Raw genomic sequence first — 15,511 nt, 5'->3', positions numbered from 1 at the left:
AAAGTACATGAGTGAGGAGCTTTGCCCGGCGGTGTGAATACTCTTTAGAGGAAGTAGTAACACTCTGGTACATGTGTACAGCTGTTCAATAGTTCTGTGTGTAGCCTAAACTGTATTGGTGGTATGTTTTTTTTCTGTCTTCGGCAGGTGGTCTGCCCTGCAAGAGAGTCAGCTTGCCCTGAGCTGAGCGGAGCCGTGGCAGGCTAGACTCCACAAGGAGAAATGGCCAGCACAGCCAAGGGCAGCAGAACAACACATTCTGGTGGGCTTTTGGCTCTCCCCATCCCTTGTTTTGGGACTTTTATTCATTTTTAGCCTCCTGCATTTTAAGTGGTGGACTTTAGCTCCTCGCCCCTTTTCTCTGGACTTTCACTTTTTGTTAGCCAACTTTTACCTAGATACATTTTAGGACTATTTAATTATTAATTTGTTGTGGGATTCATGTGGTGCACTGTAAAGATAGCAGTCTTGGTAAAAAAAAAAAAAAGTCCATATGTTTGTACCGGTTTGTTTGTTTTCCTCCTTGGTAATTGCCACTATTACATGATCTCAGGTCTGCCCCTGGTACTCCAGCATAGCACCGGAGGCAGGGAGGCATGGCCCTTGACCTGGCCCACACCAGGCCCCTTATTTTTCGTTGTTTTTGCACAGCCTCAGACATTGTATCAAATGAGGGTAGATCAGGAACTTTCAGCCTCAGAACAAAATAATGAATCTTATGCCAGAGTAGCCCTAGTGTACATAGAGGCAGTAGCTGTTTTGAAGTTGAATGAGCGTGTCCTTTTACTGGAGCACTTTTTCAATTGCATTGTACCTGATGAAATAACAGACTGTCTCACATTACTAATACCAAAGGAGGGCCTCACCTTGGATGATATTAACAATTCCATTCTACATTTCACGTACAAGTGACCAGATCAATCTGCCTCATACATTGCCACAAAATCTCTCAAGCAGGAAACCAATCATGCCCATGAAAATTAGAGCTTGTTAAGATGGCTCCCATTTCTATTTGGGCCAAAGATTCCTGAGCATGATCCAGCAAGGCAAGTCTTGTTGGACCTAAAACACTTTGCTGAGCCTGCAGTTGCCCCATTCCACAATGACAAGTCTATTGCATGCCTTGAGAGCAAAAATCTAGACTATTGACAAAAGTATCAAAAGGCATTTCCTGACAAAAGACTGCTGCCCAAACACCACTACATCGGACATTACCCAAAACTAATCATGCTTTTTGGGCGGCTTGTGAGACTTTAGATACTTAGGTTTGAGGCAAAGCACAGTTTCTTTAAAAGGGTAATCAAACACACTAGTTGCTTTTAAAAGGTGCCTCTCACACTGGCTGTGAAACATTAATTTATGACTGGGTACAACTTGTTGTCTCCAAGTAATGATAAACCAATGCTGGCTGTGTCAGGCGACAGCTGGCAGTGCATTCTCAGACTAGGGGAGACGTCAGGCAAGGAGGCCTGGGGTACAGGGATCCTCGCTACGGCAAGTGAATGGAAATGAGCGGCCTCCCACCCTGAATTCGGAGAAGAATTGTATCAACTCTTGAGGCCAGTTAAACACACGAGCCTTTGACAAAGCTTGTATACAAAACTATATTGTAAATTAAATGTTTGATTGTACAGAGAATTTGTCTGTGTTTCATTATTTAAAGTGCACTTTCATACAGTATGGTCATCCACTCCTCAAAGGTACAGAGGAAGTCATGTGGTCCACCCTCTTCCAGCTCTTGGTGGCACCCAGGAGTGACTTAACATCACGGAGATGACAACATTAAGAGATTTTACTGACAACTTTAATCATTGCGACGGAACAAAAGTGGAAGATTCTTATGGTCTGACACTGTTGGCTGCTGCTTGTCCTGGTAGTGCTGTGGATAGTGCTGCCGCTTTGCAACAAGAGAGTTTGCGATACAAGCCAAAGATACAAGACTTGACAAACAGAAAGGACCAGTACTACTCAACGAAGTTACTGTCGTCTCAACTCAGGAGACCAACAAACTTACATGCTGCAGAAATACACCGTAATTGTTTCAGCCCTACAATGAATGTCAAGATTCAATATATTAACCATGACAGTTAACCAAACACTTATACAACAAATGAATCAAAACTGGAGAGAGACTACCAAATAAGGGGACAAGAAACGAATACCGGAGAAAATCAAGGCCTCCAAGAAGTTGGACATCAAAAATCACAATCTGCTGTGCCAATTTCACATCAAATCTGGATTGCACAGATGTCATGAGAAGGACTCAGTTGTTAGAAATGAGTTGGAAACAAGCGAAAAACTGTCCCGACAAGACGGAAATGTATTATTGCTTCGTGGGACTGGTTCCAGCTAAAGAAAAGGGAAATGGCAAGGATGCCGTGCACTTTGATACAGTATGGCAACCGCTTAGAAAAGATTTAGGTACAGAAGAACCCGAAAAAGACAAACAGTCTGCATTTGCCAATGTCCTCATGAGAGACAACAGCAAAGACATTTTTCCGCCAGTTTATCCAGATTTTAAAAACAAGATGAAAAGGCCTGGTGCTCCGCACACCAATCTGGACCAAAGTGGACCGACCAACAAAACAGCAATACACAGTGAAGAAAATCTGATTAAGCAACTGGATGACTTTCTACACCAAAATGGGATGACGGCGGAGCATATTTTAATCTATACACTTAATAGCCCATGTTTAAAACGGGAAAAGCAAATTGTTCCTTGAATGTTTCAGCTTTTACGCAAAGCCCTTGAATGGCATGAACATTATGACGTTTCTACTGATGTGGCATTCACAAAGTTTTGGGGACTAAGTAGTCCAAATTATTTAAAAAATCTCAACTATTCCATCATCTCATGTCCCAGCAGTCACTGTCCTTCAGATATTATGAAATGCAAGGACTACTACTTACTTTTTTCATTGTAAAAAGTCCCCCCAAATTTACCTCTTCATTTTGGATTATGTTTTCATTATAAAAGTCCCCCAAATTTACCCCTCATGTTGGAGTATGTTTCCCATTATAAAAAGTCTCCCCAATTACCTCAAATTTACTTCTTAATTTTGGATTTTCTTCATTTTTCAATATTAAAAAATTGAACCTTGTATTTAACCTTGTATAACGCAGACCTATAATTAAAACAAATAAACAGCACTAAGCTTTTGCAATTACTACTTCGAGGTCTCGTCACCAATCTGAAAAAAGTAAGTTGTGGTTTTGGGGCACTTCGGTTAGCCTCTGCGATCTTTCTCCCCTCTGTCCAGAGGTGAGAAGAACGCAGAGGCCGTGAGCCCCCACGCCACAACAAGGCAGTGCTCATGTGTAGTTTTTTTTTATTATTTTTTATATCATTACACACAAATACATGTACTATTTTAAAATCATTAACCCTAAACCAGAAGTACTAAGAGGTGAAGCCCGATTTTCCGAGGAGACCATTTTGAGGGGGACAGCTTCTGTGTTGCTGCTGTCTTTAAAACCATTCAGCTGCTGAGAGACGAGAGCCCTTTGTGACCCGTTCCATCCAAAGACTCCACAGTTCCAATGTGTTTTGAAGGTTTATTGTAACAAAAAGTCAAAAGGGCAAACAAGCAGTCCAAGCAAAAAATGGAAAAATAGTAATGATGGTAAACTGAAATAGATAACAACCGAACGTGGATAAACAAACGTAAGTACGGTCAACAAAAAATATGAGGCGCTCTCTCCCTCTGTGTCTTTCTTTCCTTCTTTCTCTCTTTTTGTTTAAACTCCCGCCACCACACACACTAAGAAAAATAACCACACCCCTGGCTGTGCCCAACACAAATGACGTAATCAATGCAAATAACGTAAAACCTAAAGCAAAATGGCAAGAAATATATTTTAACTGCTACAATACCGGCCCCTAATTATTATAAGTCAAACAATAATAATTACACAATAAATGATAACCACACATACCAGTACATTTCAACATAAAGTTCATTAGGAAAATCTTCTTTCTTCATAAGAATGCTAGACATGCATGAGAAAGAGTGATCCTTATTGTCACTCTGGATCAGTCCATAGTTCATAGTGTATGTGTGTATGTACTGTAGTGCGCAAGGGGCAAAGGTCAAAGTTCAAAACAAAAGACGAAGTCAGTCTGGGTTTCAAAGTTCTTCTGACTCCAATAGAAGGCAGATTTTGTTGATTGGTCTGTTCAGAAATCCAGTCTTGGTCTTGATTCGAACATGACGAACGAGACCTCTTTTATCCAGGATAGTCTCTGTGATTTTTCCAGTCAGCCAGGTGTTTCGAGGTGCTGAATCGTCCATGATGATTACAATGTCTCCTGTTGTGAAGTTGCGTTTGATTTTAAACCATTTCTGTCTTTCTTGAAGTTGTGGAAGATATTCTTTAATCCATCTTTTCCAGAACAGGTCTGACATGTACTGGATTTGTCTCCATCTGCGTCGAGCATATAAGTCGTCCTGTTTAAACTGTCCTGGTGGTAATGAAGGCATGGTTTTGAGGAGAAGAAGGTGGTTTGGGGTGAGTGCTTCAAGGTCGTTTGGGTCTGTCGAAGCCTTGGTGACTGGACGGCTGTTGAGGATTGCCTCAGCTTCACATAAAACTGTGTGAAGGCCCTCTTCATCAAGATTTTGTACATTTAAAGTTGAGTTCAGAACCTTTCGCACTGATTTAATCAGTCTTTCCCAAACGCCGCCATGATGTGAACCAGCAGGGGGGTTGAAAATCCAGCTGATTCCCTTGTTAAGCAGAGCGTTGTGAATCTGACTCTGATTCCAGCTTTCAATTGCTTCTTTCAACTCCCGCTGAGCTCCTACAAAATTGGTGCCATTATCAGATCGAAGTTCTTTAAGCTGACCACGTCTGGCAATAAAGCGCCGAAGGGCATTGATGAAAGAGTCTGTGTCAAGTGACGATGCCACTTCAATGTGAACTGCTCTTATAGCCAAACATGTGAAAATAACACCATAGCGCTTCACAACTTTCCTTCCTTGTTTCACTCCGAAGGGTCCAAAGTAGTCCACTCCAACGTAGGTGAATGGGGGTTCATCTGGAGTGACTCTGTCCAATGGCAAGTCTGCCATCTGCTGTTGACCAGGGGTAGCGTTTACCCGCCGACAGGTAACACATCTTGACAGTATCTTTCTGATCAACACAGTAGCACCAGGAATCCAGTATTTTTGACGCAGGATAGATAACATATGGTTGCGACCACCATGACCCACCTTTTCATGAATGTGTCGCAGAATCAGATCAGAAATGTGGAAATCTTTAGCCAATATCATTGGATGTTTCACCTCTTCTGACATTGCTGCTCTGCTTAAGCGGCCTCCAACACGTAACACGTCTTTGTCCAATATAGGATTGAGTTTATGAATGTGGCTGGTCCGCTTGACGTTCATTCCTTTCCTTAGATTTGCGATTTCATCTGCAAACCTCCTCTTCTGACAGAAGCAGATTATCTCCAATTCAGCAGCAGCCAGCTCCTCCACAGTGAGATGAGGGTTTTTCATAGTCTGAAGATTTCTTGTGTTGTTTTGTGGTAGGTTTCTGTGATGCACGTTGTCTGAGTGAATACCAACATGAGTTGCTTGTTTTCTTTTTCTGCTGAGATACAAAAGCAGTTTCCTAAATCTGAGCATCCATGCTACTGCTCTTTTCAGGTGCGTCCAGGCAGAGAAATGATGGATGAAGTGTGTCACTGGATCCATGTTTTCAGTTGTTACCTGTGTAGCATTTACAGTTATGCTTTTGACTTCAGAGTCTTTTGATGAGATTTTTTCCAAACCATCTGGGTTTTGAGGCCACTTTTCCTGAGACTGAAGAAGAAATTCAGGTCCAGACAGCCATATTTCTTTCTGAAGAAAGGTTTCAACTCTCAAACCTCGAGATGCCATGTCTGCTGGGTTGGTAGCTGTGTTAACAAATCTCCACTGTTGTGCACGTGAGACTTTGTGAATTTCAGTGACTCTGTTGGCCACAAAAGTACGGAATCTGGTGGTTTTGTTGTTGATGTATTTAAGCACAGAGGTGCTATCAGTCCAGAATATGGAATCTGCTAATTCCATTTGTAGCTCTTTTCTCCATACTGTGTCCATCCTGCTTGCCATTGTAGCTGCGGTCAACTCCATTCGAGGGATAGTGGCTGGCTTTAATGGAGCCACTCTTGCTTTTCCCATCACAAAACCACAGTGTGCTTGGCCATGAGTGTTATGTAGCAACAGATAGCTGACAGTTCCATAACCATCTTCGCATGCATCTGAAAAGTGATGTAACTGAGCAGATGCAACAGTTCCAAAGTCTGTGGGTTTCAAACATCTATCAACATTGAAGTTTTCTAACTTATGAAGCTCCTGTATCCATCGCATCCATTCCTGCACAGTGGAATCGGTTAAAGCGTCATCCCAACCAACCTTTTTTCTGCACAGATCTTGCAGGATTTTCTTGGCAGTCAAGACGACAGGTGACAATATTCCAAGGGGGTCATATATTGAGCTCACTGTGGAAAGAATTCCTCTTCTGGTGAGTGGTCTGTCTTTGATGATGATTTTAAACTTGAAGACGTCAGACTGTACACACCATTGTACACCAAGCACTCTCTCCACAGGTAAGTTGTCATAAGCCATATCCAGATTCTTCATCTCTTCTGCCTTTTCTGTTTCAGGTATGGATACCAACACACAACGACTGTTACTTATCCACTTGTTGAGCAGGAAACCTCCTTTGGAACAAATAGCTCGCAGTTCATGATAGAGAGCTATTGCATCCTCTTCTGAAGCCACTGCCGCAAGGCAGTCATCCACATAAAAATTATTCATAATGGTGTTCACAGCTTGAGGGCTGAACTCTTCCATGTTGTCCTCAGCGCATCTCCTCAGTGCAAAGTTTGCACAACTGGGTGACGAAGTCGCTCCAAACAGATGCACTGTCATCCTGTATTCCACCATGTTCTGACTGTAGTCTCCGTCGGGCCACCAGAGGAAGCGCAACAAGTCCCGGTCTTCACTTGGCACCTTGACTTGATGAAACATGGCTTCAATATCTGCAGCGATGACAACAGGTTCTTTGCGGAATCTAGTCAAGACTCCTAGTAGTGTACTGGTCAGGTCAGGTCCCTGTAAGAGCTGAGAGTTCAGTGAAACTCCCTGAAACGTTGCTCCACAGTCAAACACCACTCTCAGTTTCTTCTTTTGTGGATGTAGGACCCCATGATGTGGCAGATACCATTTTCTGCCGTCACTGCGTCCCAGAACACAATCCGGTACCTGTTCAGCGTAGCCTTTGGCTAACATGTCAGACATGAAGCTGGTGTAGTCAGAGTGGAAAGATGAGTCTCTTTTAAATCTTTTCTTTAGGTTAAGTGTGCGTTGTTCAGCGATGCTTCTGTTGTCAGGCATACATATTTCCTTTTCTTTTACAGGTAAGTGAATGCAATAATGGCCGTCAACTAGTGTGGTAGATTGTGAGACCAAATCCAAAAACATCTTGTCTTCTTTTGACGGTTCTTTATCTTCTCTCACACACTCAGGGAAGTCGTTCCTGAACTGTTGCTCCCACAGCTCGTCAAGTTTCACAACAGAGATCCTGTTCACATTGACTGTTGACTTTTCCTGAGCATCCTCGTCCCTTTTTCCAAGCGGTCCATTAACTGTCCATCCAAGCATGGTTTTTACAGCGTAAGGTCCGTCTCCAACACTCCGTATAACATCAAGCGGCTCCAGAGCCTTTGGCACATTCAAGCCAATCAGCAGTTCGATCTCAGATTCAATTTCAGGCAGATAAACATTATCCAAATGAGACCACTGTTCAATATCTTTCTGATGTGGAATGTTTCCTTGATGCACAGGCATAGTCTTCTGGGTGTATATACCTGGAAGATCACAAAAAACGCTGCTATCCAGACCAGCAACTTCAAGACCTGAAACAATGTTGGTTTCAACGATCTTTCTTTGACCCATCGTTCTCAAAAGAATACTTGACCTTCTTCCCTGGAGCTTAAGCTTGGTCATCAGGCCCACTGTACAGAACGATGCCGTGCTCCCTGGGTCAAGAAATGCGTACGTGTGTACTATTGTACTCCCCTTCTTGGCTTTCACTTGCACAGGCACGATTGAAAGTTTGCAGTTGTCTTCACCGGCCCCAGTGAGATCACCGGTTTGGACTGAAGCTACAGAAGTCCTTTTAGCTGTGTCCTTTATTTCTGTTTGCTGTGTGTCCATCTCTTTTTCCTTTTGGTGAATATGCAACATCGTTGGGTGCTTTAAACCACATATGTCACAGGTGAGTCGCTTTCTGCAGTCTTTACTGAGGTGCCCTTTACACAAACAGCCAAAACATATTCCATTTTTCCTCATATAAGCGATTTTCTCATCATGTGTCCTCCTTTCCAATTTTGTACACACATCCAAAACATGTCCACCATCACAAAACAAACAGCTTTTCAAGTCCAGCGAACTTTCTCTTCCCTTCATGCCTTTTCCATTTGGTTCTTTAAGTGTCACAGTGGTGGCAAAGGTACTTCCTTTTATCCTAGGTTGAGGTTGTGACTTGAACCTCCTTACATGTTTGCTCACTGCTGGAGTGTCTTTGATATCTCCGAACACTGGGTCTGTCAAAATCCTTACTTGTCTTTCCAGGAAATCCACTACATCTTTGAAGGTAGCTCTTTGTTTGTGTTTTACCTGGAAATCACAAGCCACAGTTCTCCATTGATCCCTCAGCCGATAGGGCAATTTCTTTATGATGTTGAACATATTTGAAGGCATGTCCAGCTCCTTCATGTAGTCAACATCTTCCATGGCGTTGCAACATCCTTGAAGAAAAAGGGTGTATGCTTGCAGGGATTTTGTGTCATCAGGTTTTATAGATGGCCATGCAAGAGCCTTGTCCATGTAAGCTCTAGCGATTTTGTGCTCGTTGCCAAAATGCTCCCGCAGTAAAGATTTAGCCTTCCTGTAACCTCTTTCCGAGTCCATGTGTAGGCAGCTCCTCACCATTTCCCTTGGCTGTCCTCTTGTGTATTGCTCTAAGTAATATAAACAGTCTCTATAGTTTTCATTCTTGTTTTCAATACTGTGTTCAAAGGATTTAATGAATGTTTGGTACTGAAGGGGGTCACCATCAAAAACTTGAATTTCTCTCTTTGGCATAGAAGAAAGGCATTGTTGTTGAATTAACAGTGCAGTTATTTCATTTTGTTTCTCCATGACACTGTATATGTTGTTCTGGTCACCATTGTTTGAGGTAGGTAAAATGGCTGGTGTTGTCACACGTGCATGCTCGTCTGCATTCCTGTTGCTTGTGTTGGGTGTTCTGGGGTCTGTACTAGAAGGTTGTGTGTGAGTTGCAGCTCTGTGTGCAGTTACAGGTGCTATAATGGTTTGTGGATTGGTACTGTTTTGATCTGGGAGACTTTGTCCATGTGGCTGCATGTTTTGTACACTTGGCACAAGAGGTTTTGCGTCAACATGAAGTGCTTTCTTTTCTTGGTGCCTTTCAAAATATGACATCATACCATCCGACTTTTTTGTAGGATGACTTTGTGTACTGGATCCTCTTGATGCTCCAAGTACGTGCATCTTGACCGTCATAGCAGCAATATCCGCTTCCAGCTGCAGCTGCTCCTTCTTTCTCTTTATCAGCTGCTCCTGTTCCTCCAGAGCATGTTTATCTTTTAGCATTTTCTGACGAACAACAAGTGCGGCAACATCGGCCTCAGCTTTAATGCGTGCAGATGAAGTACTTGATACTTTGGAGCTTGCCTTGGAAGCACTGTGTTTGCTTTTCTTGCTGCTTGCAACATTAGACACACTGTCACCAGGTTGAATTAGTTCCTGCACATCAGATGTTGCTTTTGGGTTTAAGTGAGGGGGGGGGTTGTCCTGTGGAGTAATTTCCTCCTTTGATTCAACAGGTGCTGTCTCAGGTAAGACTGGAGGAGTGTCTGAATCTGCAACAGTTGGTAAAACATGGCTTGGCGTGGTTTGCAAATGGCGTCTTTCATTCTCAAAAAGCCATTGTTTCACATCCTCCACAAAGTCTGTGTTGTATTTAGTTACACGTGCAAACCAGTCAGCTTGAGTTTCTTGATCCTCCTTGGGAAGCAATACAAAAGCAGATTCATACACAGCCTTTGCGCTTTCAAACAGTTGAATCAATCTATCCAAGTTCCATTGCACATCCTTTACATTTTCATCACTTTTCATGAGCTCTTTAATTTCACGTGTGAGTCCTTTAAGTTTCTTCACCGCGACATTACACTCATGTCGAAAGGTTTCAATTTTATAAGCCAGCGCTCTGGCTGTCAGCTTCACTGCCCTCTTCTCCATTCCATCTCCATCCACATCCTTTGTTTCACTCATTTTTATTTATATTTTCGGCATGCACAGTTTATCGAGGGTACACAGCAAAAGATAAACACGTGAGTCTCCCTCAGCTCTAATTTATAATCCGTGCACTCTTTTGCTCCAACGAGCAGCACAGTGTCAAACAATCCAAACGGGTTCCAAACTTCGCCGATGGCCCGGCACATCCAGCGCGCACAATCACACAGGCCAAACAACAATCCCCTCTGGACAAGCGGCGTCAAGTCCAAGTCCACATTGTGTTCCAATTTCATTCAATACACACAAGGAATCTCAACATACCGCTTCTGATGGCTGTGATGCGCCGCCGCTGTCACTCTCCTTTCACTCCGTTTCGGTTTTGCGCAGCGCTCCACTGTGATCTCTTTTTTCCATGGCGGTGCGCTTAATCCTTTCCAACGAAATTCCAATTCCAAAAGTCCGATCCAAAGGTCCGAGGTCCAAAAATCCAACACAATCCGCGTCTCCGCGATCCAAAGTCTTTTGATCAACGTTGGTCTATTTTTTGTTGACTAAATGTTGCTGCTGTCTTTAAAACCATTCAGCTGCTGAGAGACGAGAGCCCTTTGTGACCCGTTCCATCCAAAGACTCCACAGTTCCAATGTGTTTTGAAGGTTTATTGTAACAAAAAGTCAAAAGGGCAAACAAGCAGTCCAAGCAAAAAATGGAAAAATAGTAATGATGGTAAACTGAAATAGATAACAACCGAACGTGGATAAACAAACGTAAGTACGGTCAACAAAAAATATGAGGCGCTCTCTCCCTCTGTGTCTTTCTTTCCTTCTTTCTCTCTTTTTGTTTAAACTCCCGCCACCACACACACTAAGAAAAATAACCACACCCCTGGCTGTGCCCAACACAAATGACGTAATCAATGCAAATAACGTAAAACCTAAAGCAAAATGGCAAGAAATATATTTTAACTGCTACATTCTGTTTCACCTTAAACGCAAGACTCTGGGTCACAGAGGGCTTCCTCTTTTTCTGTGTCTGTGCAGGAAAGAAGATCAAGTACACACTGAGCTCACAGAATCTGGACAGGGGCGTTATGATAACAACAGCGTTTTAACTTACAGTACTGTGCAAAAGTCCTGTAAGTTAAAGTCTTAGGCCATTATGAACTTTATTTTAAGAGCTATAATGACCATACATAATTATAACCTCATCAGGGTTAAGTTGCAAATATTTACTATGACCTCCATTTCCACTTAACAGGTCTTGAACTCTCTTAGGCAGATGTGAGACTTACAATTTTAATCTTCTGGTGTATTTACACCAGATAGCATTCAACATGTCCAAAGCTCAATACTGATTGTTTCAGCTACCTTTTTATATGGTTGTATGATTCTATGTTTTTTTGTTGTTTTTTTTTTTACTTTTTTGCTGTTTTAAAACATCGTACATGTTCTCTGTATTCTTTGTATCTTCATAAAGAGACTAAGCAATACATGTATATATTTTGTCTTCATTACAACTTTTCTAAAACAAAAAATCTATGGAAGCCTAAGACTTTTGCACAGTACTGTATGTTGACTGTTTCCTCACGCTTCGACGACAACTGCCAGTCCATGTTGTCGTTGGACGTCTTGAGTGGCAAGGAGAAGGCAGGCCTCCGTTTAGGCCTTCTGCCTTGGGAGACTACGGGGGCAGAGAAGGTGGAGGGCCCAGGCTGCTTAGAGGGTGATTAGGCTGATGTCTCCTGCCCAATTGCCCAGTACCCAAAAAATCAGTACCTCATCTTTGGGTGCTTCGGGGATGCCTTGTGGATGTCATTTGAAATGAGAGAGATAGAGATAATGAGAGATGTTCTGATTTACATTAAAAAAAAAACATGTGTACAATACAGCGTGTATGTGTTTGTGTGTGTGTGCGTGATGTAAAAAATAAAATAAATTGGCAGGGAGTATGGACTGACCCAGGAGGGAAGGATCTTGGCCTTTGCCAGCCTCTGGCTGGCAGCCAAGGAGTCATTGGTCACCAGCCTGGTCAATTTGGCCTGCTTCACCAAATTCTGGCGATGAAGGACTCACCTCTCTGTACATTTTCTTAATTTTCTTTCTCCTCAGCACTGCTGGGTATCTGCGGAAAGAGCAGTTTAGATTTAGTCACTGTCAGCCCGGCGTCGTGAGTGCTCGGGTACTCAGTTAGTTGTTTACAATTTACGCTCCCAGGTGTTTTGGGTTGTCAAGGAACTCCCACGTCCAGTATGCCTTGGTCTCCCATCCCAGCATCATGTACTTAGCAAAGGCTTTTGCCCTACTGGCCTTGGAGATGGCGTTCTCTTTCATTTTTTTGTGACCCCTCCCGGCAGAAGATAAAGGCCACATATTCCTCCATGTAGCTGTCTGTGAAGACAGGTGACAAAGATGCCATGTTGAGCATTTAACTTAGACGCCGCTCCGCACACCATGACCTCATTTTGAAGCCCTGGCTCTTCCCCCCAATGACCTTTGCCAGGGACTTGTGTATGTCCCTGGCCTTGGCCTTCTTTCTTGGGCTTGTTCCCTGTCAGAAAAGAATGAAGAGTGCTGTTAGTTGTTTGGATTAAGGTGGCCCTCTTAAGGAGGGACTGAGGCTCTCAGTCCCTCGGTCTTGTCCAACGCGACCCTACGTCCTTGGTTTTGTTCAAGTGCCTCACCAGCTGATCAGCCAGTGTAAACAGAAACCCTCCATGCATATGATTTTTGCACGTTACAGGTGACCCACATTTTTAGGCCATACCTGGCTGACTTCATGGGCACATATTGCCGGAATTCGCTGCATCCCTGGTATGGTACGAGTTGCTCGTCCACACAAATGCCCACAGCTGGATTGAACATTAGAGGGAGCTGGGCAGTCCACAGATCCCAGATTTCCTGGACCACTGCCAGTTTATCCACTCCCCTGTGCCACGGTCTGGACAGCCGGTCCTCAAAACACAGGATTCTGCTGATCAGCACAAACGTTTTGACAGACATGGTCACCGGAAATATATGCCTGCCCATCTGGTCATCCCACAGGCTGCAGGTTGCTTTGCTGCGGCACAGCTAGTCCCGGCCAACAGAAGGAAGTTCAAAGTAAGCCCGCATGGTAGTGGCATCCAGGTCCTTTCACTCAGGGACTGCCCTTCTCCGATGCAGGTTGGTATAATCAGTGACAAGTTTCGTGATCCCTGTGGTGAAAAAAAAATCAAAACTGTCCATTAGCTCACCAACTCTGGCCGCGGCATAGCGGGTGGGTCCTGGGGTTAGTTCTGTGCCTGGAGGATTAAACTGGAGTGTCGTGAAATTTGTGGGTGCCCAGTGGATCTCTCCGTTTTTGGACCTCCGTGACAGGTCCGGCAGTGTCTCCCCTTACCCACTGTCAGATGAGTCGGTGGAGCTGGTGGTGGATGAGCCAGTCCCCGGAAGATACTACTCATCCTCATCTGCTGTGTCGGTATCTGAATCCAAGGATACAGAGTCTTGCTCCATGGGCTCAGGCTCGGGCTCCATGACCATGTTTTATACCTTTTTACCTAGCGAGATCAAAAATGGTGATTTGAATGGGTTTCAGTCTGCACATTGTTGTGCGTAGGGACATTAACAGGTCTATTTCAGGCCTCGTTGTTTTACAATAGTGTAGTGGATTGCTTGGACCAAGGTTGCGAGTTAAAGTTTAACTTAATCCTCTAATCCTTCTCTTTGTAGGTAAGAGTTTGTCTATGTGCTTTGATGAAGAAGTAGGACCAACTCCCATTCTTTTATCATTTAATTTGAATGAGTTAGGTAAAAGCATGTTTTATTCCCTTTTTGTGATGGAGCCCTATTGCCATCTAGTGACCTTAATTATCAGTAATCTTGTAACCAACTTTATGGTTACTTTTTCTTTTCTTCAGTTTTACAAGTAGAGGCGCAACAGCTCACCAGAGCTTTGCTGAACTTTAACTTTTGAAGCCATTTTCTTTTTAAATCTCTGACGCTTTTCTTTGTACCAGTTTTTGGTCAGTAAAGACACTTTTGTAATTCGTTTTAAGTAAACTCAAATTAATAATTTAAAGTGACTCCGTCAGACCAATGGGACTACTTTTGATTATTTCTGCGAGTTTTAATTGAGAAGGACACTCCGCGATTCACCATCAACTCTGCCACGGATCTAGAAGCAACACCTGCTGCACAAACTATCGGCATCCATTGCCTGCCCTTAAGGACTTGTTTTAAAGACTTTTACCAATTCCCTGAGGCGAACACCGAGGCCAGTTAAAGACCGCTGCAAACTGACTTCACCTGCCCGGCCGCCGCTGCCTTTCAGCGGGTCACCTCGTCTGGAAGATACACCACAGTTCTCCCCTGGAGTGAAGCGATGACCTGGACCTCCCCGGAGAAGTCTAATCAAGTCGGCAAAAGTAGGCAGAATAACATTTTCTAGTGATCACAGTTGATGTCGTATATCAAAGCTTTAATGCTAAATTTCTAAATTCTAATTAACCGTTCGGTGCGCGTCCACGCTTTAGACAGTCACATATTTCTACCCACTATTATCCATAATTAATCATTTACATCACCTGAACATACATCACTTAGTTTCCCTTTCATTTGTCCACTGTCCCTTATATGTCATACTACTTCCTCTATTTACTCATCATTTTATTAGCCTAAATAAATTATTTTCATTTATTGTCACGTCATTGTCTGTGGATATTATTTCATGAGAGAAACAAGATCAATGTATACAGGATAAACGGTACAGATTGTGAGATTGATTAAAGTGATGACATGTTTTGAAACTGTCATAATTTAAAATTTAATTCTCTCCTAAATAGAGAGTGGTGCCCCTTTTACTTTAACGAGTGCAAAATCCAATTTCTAACGTAGTTATTAATGACGCTACAATAGACTAAAAATAAAAAACAAAATAAAAATGCACAACCTTGCATAAATCATCAACAATTTGCATGAAAAAAGGATGAAATGCGTGAACATGGAATATGTCAAAGAACATCAAAGCACATTGCAGCACATTAAAGAAACAGGCTTCACTTTTTTCTATTTTCTTAACATAAATGCACTTTTAACCAGAATGAAGCACAATAAAATGAACATGAAGTATGAAACGTGTACATAAAATAAATCAAGATAAATAAAAGAAAAAAGTATTATTCAAACATAAATTTCCCCACTGGGTTACAGAGCCTATATCC

Source organism: Plectropomus leopardus, chromosome 14, assembly GCF_026936395.1.
Source record: "Plectropomus leopardus strain MGB_pleo_1.0 chromosome 14, ASM2693639v1, whole genome shotgun sequence".
In the NCBI taxonomy this organism is placed as follows: domain Eukaryota; kingdom Metazoa; phylum Chordata; class Actinopteri; order Perciformes; family Serranidae; genus Plectropomus; species Plectropomus leopardus.
This window is presented reverse-complemented; position numbering follows the sequence as displayed.